The sequence below is a fragment of the Oncorhynchus masou genome, chromosome 20 (assembly GCF_036934945.1).
Source record: "Oncorhynchus masou masou isolate Uvic2021 chromosome 20, UVic_Omas_1.1, whole genome shotgun sequence".
NCBI classification, from domain to species: domain Eukaryota; kingdom Metazoa; phylum Chordata; class Actinopteri; order Salmoniformes; family Salmonidae; genus Oncorhynchus; species Oncorhynchus masou.
The window spans coordinates 20,073,874-20,083,647 of record NC_088231.1 but is presented as its reverse complement, the minus strand read 5'-3'; the positions used below and the strand labels follow the sequence as shown (position 1 = coordinate 20,083,647).

The 9,774-nt window shown below is 45.9% G+C and overlaps 1 long non-coding RNA gene across 1 annotated transcript in view; it reads right to left on the bottom strand.

Moving 5' to 3' along the window:
• LOC135506548 (uncharacterized) overlaps positions 1-4,538 on the bottom strand; it is a 10,823-nt gene extending 6,285 nt beyond the window's left edge. Inside the window, exon 1 of the long non-coding RNA XR_010450542.1 lies at positions 4,500-4,538. This is a non-coding gene — a long non-coding RNA (uncharacterized LOC135506548). The remainder of the gene's footprint in view (positions 1-4,499) is intronic.
• Positions 4,539-9,774: the final 5,236 nt, after the last annotated feature.

The window sequence follows — 9,774 nt, the reverse complement described above, 5'->3', positions numbered from 1 at the left end:
TAGGATGAACACTATGAAACCACATCAATGTTAAAGACTAAAAAAAGCCCCTTTACAATACACATGCTCTGCTACGCACTGGCCTACAATACACAGAATAGACCACGGATTGGACTCTGTCAAAAATAACTTTAAATAGTGTAGTAGTGGTCCGGTTGGAGCGAGCGGTCGCATCTACACTTCGGTCCGCAGGTAGTATAACTTTTCATTACATTTCATTACATTTCGTTATAGTACAACGGTTTGATTTGTCTTATCTTAGCAATTTCTTCTTAGCTAGCTACATAGCCGTCTTTGTATCAACGACAATTGCATATTATCGTATTTCGTCGTCCTAACGTATCTGCCCAGCAGCTAGCTAAGCAGCTAGCTAACATCCACTGTCCACTAGCACTGTAGAAACTATTACACTCAACTGAACGACTCGATTAGCGTAGTGTCAGCTAGCTACATAGTTGTCTTCGCTGTCTTCGTATCCAAGATAATTGTGCAGTTTAGAGTGTGTAGACTTAGAGTGATTATCTTAATTTACCGAGGTTAGCTAGCCAGCTATTTGTCATCCTTAACGTAGGAAATGCTGCTAGCTAGCTAGCCAACAGCTAGCCAACCTCTACCGAATTGAACTCCAACTACCCGGTCAACATTCCGCGTCGCTCCACAGGTAGTATCACATTTTTCATTTCACTTCATTACAGTACAACGGTTTGATTTGTTTGATCGTAGCTAGCCAGCTACATAGCCGTCTTTGTATCTAAGACAATTGTGTAGTCTAGAGCGATTTTCTAGGTTAGCTGGCCAGCTATTGTCGGTCTTTCAACGTAGCTAGCCAGCTAGCCCCGAATAGCAGCACTGTAGTAACTATTACAGTACAACGGTTTGTTTTGTTTGATCGTAGCTAGCTAGCTACATAGCCGTCTTTGTATCTAAGACAATTGTGTAGCCTAGAGCGATTTTCTAGGTTAGCTGGCCAGCTATTGTCGTTCTCTTAACGTAGCTAGCCAGCTAGCCCCGAATAAGCAGCACTGTAGTAACTATTACAGTACAACGGTTTGTTTTGTTTGATCGTAGCTAGCTAGCTACATAGCCGTCTTTGTATCTAAGTCAATTGTTTAGCCTAGAGCGATTTTCTAGGTTAGCTACATCGCAGCCACTACCAGCTAGCCTACTCCAGCAGTACTGTATCATTTCAATCATTTTAGTCTATAAGATTCTTGCTACGTAAGCTTAACTTTCTGAACATTCGAGACGTGTAGTCCACTTGTCATTCCAATCTCCTTTGCATTAGCGTAGCCTCTTCTGTACCCTGTCAACTATGTGTCTATCTATCCCTGTTCTCTCTCTCTCTGCACAGACCATACAAACGCTCCACACCGCGTGGCCGCGGCCACCTAATCTGGTGGTCCCAGCGCGCACGACCCACGTGGAGTTCCTGGTCTCCGGTAGCCTCTGGAACTGCCGATCTGCGGCCAACAAGGCAGAGTTCATCTCAGCCTATGCCTCCCTCCAGTCCCTCGACTTCCTGGCACTGACGGAAACATGGATCACCACAGATAACACTGCTACTCCTACTGCTCTCTCTTCGTCCGCCCACGTGTTCTCGCACACCCGAGAGCTTCTGGTCAGCGGGGTGGTGGCACCGGGATCCTCATCTCTCCCAAGTGGTCATTCTCTCTCTCTCCCCTTACCCATCTGTCTATCGCCTCCTTTGAATTCCATGCTGTCACAGTTACCAGCCCTTTCAAGCTTAACATCCTTATCATTTATCGCCCTCCAGGTTCCCTCGGAGAGTTCATCAATGAGCTTGATGCCTTGATAAGCTCCTTTCGTGAGGACGGCTCACCTCTCACAGTCCTGGGCGACTTTAACCTCCCCACGTCTACCTTTGACTCATTCCTCTCTGCCTCCTTCTTTCCACTCCTCTCCTCTTTTGACCTCACCCTCTCACCTTCCCCCCTACTCACAAGGCAGGCAATACGCTCGACCTCATCTTTACTAGATGCTGTTCTTCCACTAACCTCATTGCAACTCCCCTCCAAGTCTCCGACCACTACCTTGTATCCTTTTCCCTCTCGCTCTCATCCAACACTTCCCACACTGCCCCTACTCGGATGGTATCGCGCCGTCCCAACCTTCGCTCTCTCTCCCCCGCTACTCTCTCCTCTTCCATCCTATCATCTCTTCCCTCTGCTCATACCTTCTCCAACCTTTCTCCTGAGTCTGCCTCCTCAACCCTCCTCTCTTCCCTTTCTGCATCCTTTGACTCTCTATGTCCCCTATCCTCCAGGCCGGCTCGGTCCTCCCCTCCCGCTCCGTGGCTTGATGACTCATTGCGAGCTCACAGAACAGAGCTCCGGGCAGCCGAGCGGAAATGGAGGAAAACTCGCCTCCCTGCGGACCTGGCATCCTTTCACTCCCTCCTCTCTACATTTTCCTCCTCTGTCTCTGCTGCTAAAGCCACTTTCTACCACTCTAAATTCCAAGCATCTGCCTCTAACCCTAGGAAGCTCTTTGCCACCTTCTCCTCCCTCCTGAATCCTCCTCCCCCTCCCCCCCTCCTCCCTCTCTGCAGATGACTTCGTCAACCATTTTGAAAAGAAGGTCGACGACATCCGATCCTCGTTTGCTAAGTCAAACGACACCGCTGGTTCTGCTCACACTGCCCTACCCTGTGCTCTGACCTCTTTCTCCCCTCTCTCTCCAGATGAAATCTCGCTTCTTGTGACGGCCGGCCGCCCAACAACCTGCCCGCTTGACCCTATCCCCTCCTCTCTTCTCCAGACCATTTCCGGGGACCTTCTCCCTTACCTCACCTCGCTCATCAACTCATCCCTGACCGCTGGCTACGTCCCATCCGTCTTCAAGAGAGCGAGAGTTGCACCCCTTCTGAAAAAACCTACACTCGATCCCTCCGATGTCAACAACTACAGACCAGTATCCCTTCTTTCTTTTCTCTCCAAAACTCTTGAACGTGCCGTCCTTGGCCAGCTCTCCCGCTATCTCTCTCAGAATGACCTTCTTGATCCAAATCAGTCAGGTTTCAAGACTAGTCATTCAACTGAGACTGCTCTTCTCTGTATCACGGAGGCGCTCCGCACTGCTAAAGCTAACTCTCTCTCCTCTGCTCTCATCCTTCTAGACCTATCGGCTGCCTTCGATACTGTGAACCATCAGATCCTCCTCTCCACCCTCTCCGAGTTGGGCATCTCCGGCGCGGCCCACGCTTTGATTGCGTCCTACCTGACAGTTCGCTCCTACCAGGTGGCGTGGCGAGAATCTGTCTCCTCGCCACGCGCTCTCACCACTGGTGTCCCCCAGGGCTCTGTTCTAGGCCCTCTCCTATTCTCGCTATACACCAAGTCACTTGGCTCTGTCATAACCTCACATGGTCTCTCCTATCATTGCTATGCAGACGACACACAATTAATCTTCTCCTTTCCCCCTTCTGATGACCAGGTGGCGAATCGCATCTCTGCATGTCTGGCAGACATATCAGTGTGGATGACGGATCACCACCTCAAGCTGAACCTCGGCAAGACGGAGCTGCTCTTCCTCCCGGGGAAGGACTGCCCGTTCCATGATCTCGCCATCACGGTTGACAACTCCATTGTGTCCTCCTCCCAGAGCGCTAAGAACCTTGGCGTGATCCTGGACAACACCCTGTCGTTCTCAACCAACATCATGGCGGTGGCCCGTTCCTGTAGGTTCATGCTCTACAACATCCGCAGAGTACGACCCTGCCTCACACAGGAAGCGGCGCAGGTCCTAATCCAGGCACTTGTCATCTCCCGTCTGGATTACTGCAACTCGCTGTTGGCTGGGCTCCCTGCCTGTGCCATTAAACCCCCTACAACTCATCCAGAACGCCGCAGCCCGTCTGGTGTTCAACCTTCCCAAGTTCTCTCACGTCACCCCGCTCCTCCGCTCTCTCCACTGGCTTCCAGTTGAAGCTCGCATCCGCTACAAGACCATGGTGCTTGCCTACGGAGCTGTGAGGGGAACGGCACCGCAGTACCTCCAGGCTCTGATCAGGCCCTACACCCAAGCAAGGGCACTGCGTTCATCCACCTCTGGCCTGCTCGCCTCCCTACCATTGAGGAAGTACAGTTCCCGCTCAGCCCAGTCAAAACTGTTCGCTGCTCTGGCCCCCAATGGTGGAACAAACTCCCTCACGACGCCAGGACAGCGGAGTCAATCACCACCTTCCGGAGACACCTGAAACCCCACCTCTTCAAGGAATACCTAGGATAAGATAAGTAATCCTTCTCACCACCCCCCTTAATGATTTAGATGCACTATTGTAAAGTGGCTGTTCCACTGGATGTCAGAAGGTGAATTCACCAATTTGTAAGTCGCTCTGGATAAGAGCGTCTGCTAAATGACTTAAATGTAAATGTAAATGTAAATAAAATAAATCTAATTTTTACCTTGAAAGAATGGAGAACCATATGTTTTCATCTCAAATGTATCAATATACGCCAATAATGTAAAAGTTTACTCACTTAACAGTGTGATCAGGGCGATAAACAGCCTTCTCATCCTGGGGTCTGGTGGAGACTGTCTGAGAGCAGCACAGCAGAGGGGTATTTCCACTCCAGCGTAGGAGCATAGAGTTCGAAAGAGGGCCCTCCCCTAGCTTCTGCCATCAAGGCTTCCGTGGACTTCTTCAATGATACTGCCCATGCCACAACATGCTTTGTGTCTCAACAAGCGCCCTCTACCCATCTCTATGTGTAGGAGGCCGTCATCATTTAACACCTTTGTTGAACCTCTCGATGCTCGTTTCGTCACTCGTGTAGGAAGCTCACACCACACCTGGGTTCAGATACTATTTGAAATCTTTCAAATACCTTGAGCGTTTGCTCTGGCCTGCCTGGAGTGCCAGATGGTTGCGATTTGAGACCGTTCTATTGGTCTGTTTAGCCAGGCATGCTCAATCATGCACCAATGATATGAAATGATTTCAAATTTTATTTGATTTCAAATAGTATTTGAACCCATGTCTGTTCAGACCACATACAGAATAGGTGGCGATTGGTGCTGGAAGATGTCGAACTCAAGACAACGTGTTTAAGTTGCTATCTGGTTGCCTGGTTACCCTTCATACATTCCCTTTAATAGTACTTCTACTGGGGACATACCCTTTAATAGTACTTCTACTGGGGACATTGAATGGTATTGATGCACTGTCTCATCTAATCACTTGCTAAGATCAAACAGGTCATAAAGTCAGTGGAAACAGTTGTGGTTTTCTGCAGGCCTCCTACGCCTCCAGCCTCCAGCCTCCAGCCCACACTGAACAGCAGCAGAGCTGAATCAACCACAGACTCACCTAAGCATGCACTTTGCAAACACATGTAGGCAGGGCAAACACACACACACACACACACACACACACACACACACACACACACACACACACACACACACACACACACAGGGTGTGTTGCAGAGGCTAAGAGGGTGTGGTTTAGATGGTAAGAGGGTGTGGTTTAGATGGTAGAGGGTGTGGTTTAGATGGTAAGAGGGTGTGGTTTATATGGTAGAGGGTGTGGTTTAGATGGTAAGAGGGTGTGGTTTAGATGGTAAGAGGGTTTAGATGGTGACAGAGATGACAGTGTACTGGTTGATGAGTTAAAACACAAACTGATATGAGTAGCAGACTAGTCCTGTCACACCGTGTATTTTTCCGAACCAGAAGACAGCAGGAATGAGGAGCAGAAACAGAGCTCTGGAGATCAACACCAGGATCCAGATCAGGTGAAGAGCGTTGGGCCAGTAACCGAAGGGTTGCTGGTTCGGATCCCTGAGCCCGCTAGGTGGTGGCATCCAGAGTAAATTGATTTTCAATTTTAGATTCAGCTACTGATGTATTTGGTGAATATACCTGTAATAAATATATTTTTTAATCAATTATTATATTGTTCTGTGGTATAATTAACTTGATTTCACTATCTAACTCTTTTGAGAATGTGATTGAAAGCTTTACTGAGCTACTTTCAGTCAACTTTAACAATAGGCTAGGTGTTTGTATGAAACCATGGAAACTGCTGTTGTTCTGTTCAGCATCTCTGTCTTCCTCTAAAGCCACACCCTTTCAGCATCCATACCACACCCATTTTCCTCCAAAACACACCCCTTAGTATCTAAACCACACCCACTTAACGTTCAAAGACACACCCCTAGCCTCTTAGCCACACCCCTAGCCTCTTAGCCACACCCCTAGCCTCTTAGCCACACCCCTAGCCTCTTAGCCACACGCTCAAATAGAAACCTCTGAAAGGCTGCTGGAGCATTTGTCAAACCAAATAGCATGATCTTGTCTTCCTCTCAAGACACACCCTCTGCGCATCCAAGACACACCCTCTTTATATCAAGCCACACCCTCCACACCCCTTAACACCAACCTCTCTGAAAGGTTGCAAGACTGATTGGCATGACCTGGAAGTGGAAGAGCACATAGGACAAGCAGTGAAATAATATTTTTTTTTAATGAAATCTAATGAAATCAATGTTTATTCAGTGTGAAATTAAAACATCAATACACTATAAAAAACAATAATTACAATGAAATAACAACAGTTACATTTAAAACTATAACAAGAGCTATTTAATCATATTCCCTGAGTTTAACCCAAAAAGTGCCAACAGGTGTCAATTTTGACCCCAATAGGTAAAAATGTTTTCCGAATTTCGAACCCATTTTTTTTTCATCCTAAAATTGTAGAACTTTGTCAAGCCCCTGGTTAATGACAAACACAATTGAGCTGATGATTTCTGTGTTAATATGGAGGAATGGAAAAGAAAGAAAGAATTTTTAGTAATTTTTTCTTCTTCTTCAGACGAAGAAGAAATTCAACTCAATAGTACAGTTTGTGATAAAAGCACCACATTTGGTACAGAGCTACTGGTGACTGCCAAAATAATGGAAACATTTGAGTAAATGAGGAATACAAAAGTCTTACTGAAAGCATTGGCTACTGAAGGGTTCGAGGAGCAAAAAAACTATTGAAACCATATATGCCCTATTAAAACACTTTGTGTTGGCGTTTCCTTTATTTTGGCAATTACCTGTAGATGTATGTATCTTTGTATGTACCTGAAAAGGTATAGAGCCACCCCAGAGTGTTGGACTAGTAACTGGAAGGTTGCAAGTTCAAACCCCCGAGCTGACAAGGTACAAATCTGTCGTTCTGCCCCTGAACAGGCAGTTAACCCACTGTTCCTAGGCCGTCATTGTAAATAAGAATTTGTTCTTAACTGACTTGCCCAGTTAAATAAAGGTAAAAAAACACAAAAAAACCAACAAAAAAACAGTATGGCCGCGGCGCACATATCGCCTATATCGGCCATATTAGGTCGTACCGGTGTGTCAGCCTCTGAGTACTACACAACATTTTTGAATGAACAACAGACAAATGTGACTATGGATGAAATTGATGAAAATAAATGTTCAAAACATGAAAAAACAAACAAAAGCATATATTTTGAAGCATCAAATTAGACGAGAAATGTGATTTAAAAAAAGGCTTATTTGGGGGGAATTGAAACCATTTACTTGTGTTACAAAAGGTTAATTAAATGAAAACAAGTGTAGGTGCTTGACGTACAGTGTCCCTTTGCAAAAATTACTAATTTGGGGTCCAAAATGACCCCCGCTTTTATGCCCCCAAAATATTGAAACTTTTTAGGGTTAAAAACAACACTTGGAAAAAAAATGGAATCCGCATCGCCACTGTCCGCACGTTTGTTATTGTTTTCTGTTTTGTGGACGAAAGGTGAGTTGCATTGAGCAGCATGAACATAAACAATGCAATACTGCTGTTTCAATTTGAGGGAAAAAAACAGTTGCTTGCAGTAACTTATTTGTTGTTGTAATATTAGATGTGGTGGTTTCACCATTAAAGATTCCATCTTTAAAAATCCGTAATGTTATCATTAACCAAAAGGGTACAGACAAATGAAAAAAATAAAAATAAAATAAAAACTTTTTTTTTAAGGACTCATATAAAAACTTCAGGTCTCATTTTCATGAGAGAGAGATTGGAAGTTTAAAATATTCCATAGAAAAATAAAGGAATTAAAAACTTGCTGTATAGGTCTATCTAACTCTAACCTATCATAGGATGGCTGGTACAGGTCTCACTCCGCTGGTATTGATGGATGGTATAGGTCTCACTCTGCTGGTATTGATGGATGGTATAGGTCTCACTCTGCTGGTATTGATGGCTGGTATAGGTCTCACTCTGCTGGTATTGATGGCTGGTATAGGTCTCACTCTGCTGGTATTGATGGCTGGTATAGGTCTCACTCTGCTGGTATTGATGGCTGGTATAGGTCTCACTCTGCTGGTATTGATGGATGGTATATGTCTCACACTCTGCTGGTATTGATGGTTGGTTTAAGTCTCACTCTGCTGGTATTGATGGATGGTTTAGGTCTCACTCTGCTGGTATTGATGGATGGTATAGGTCTCACTCTGCTGGTATTGATGGCTGGTATAGGTCTCACTCTGCTGGTATTGATGGCTGGTATAGGTCTCACTCTGCTGGTATTGATGGCTGGTATAGGTCTCACACTGCTGGTATTGATGGCTGGTATAGGTCTCACTCTGCTGGTATTGATGGCTGGTATAGGTCTCACACTCTGCTGGTATTGATGGCTGGTATAGGTCTCACTCTGCTGGTATTGATGGCTGGTATAGGTCTCACTCTGCTGGTATTGATGGCTGGTATAGGTCTCACACTCTGCTGGTATTGATGGCTGGTATAGGTCTCACTTTGCTGGTATTGATGGGTGGTATAGGTCTCACTCTGCTGGTATTGATGGATGGTGTAGGTCTCACTCTGCTGGTATTGATGGATGGTGTAGGTCTCACTCTGCTGGTATTGATGGATGGTGTAGGTCTCACTCTGCTGGTATTGATGGATGGTATATGTCTCACACTCTGCTGGTATTGATAGCTGAGTAGGTACTGAAGTCAGAGTTCTGGACTGTCTTCTTCTTCTTTGGTCTCTTCTGTCCCTGATGGATATCCAAGAGGCGTAAAACAGGTCTCCTTCCTCCTGAGAGAGAGAGAGAGAGAGAGGGAGAGAAGAGAGAGAGAAGAGAGAGAGAAGAGAGAGAGACAGAGAGAGACAAGACAGAGACAGAGAGACAGAGAGAGAGAGAGACAGAGAGACAGAGAGACAGAGAGACAGAGAGACAGAGAGACAGAGAGACAGAGAGACAGAGAGACAGAGAGACAGAGAGACAGAGAGAGAGACACAGAGAGACAGAGAGAGACAGAGAGAGACAGAGACAGAGAGAGACAGAGAGAGACAGAGAGAGAGAGAGAGAGAGAGAGAGGCAGATGGAGAGAGAGAGAGACAGAGACAGAGAGACAGAGAGAGAGAGATGCAATATGATGATATCATATATTATATTATGTTTTGTTGCTTATTCCATTTATTTTTAAAGAGTATCCTTGCCACTGATCTGAATAGAGCCCCACAGCGGAGCTGTTATAATACCCATAAAACCTAGCGGTGGTTCCAATCCTTTTTCCACTATTCATTTTCCCATAGGTTATTTTAGAAACACTAGAAACACATTGCACGTTCTGATAACAGTGTAAATCTCTCTAAGACAAGGGGACTTTTGTCAATATATTTGCCAGTATCCCCACCCCCCTTAAAACAACCGAAATGCCAATATGCTGCCAATGTGACTATCATAAAGAACTACGGCCGCAGGGTAGCCTAGTGGTTAGAGTGTAGAGGCGGCAGGGTAGCCTAG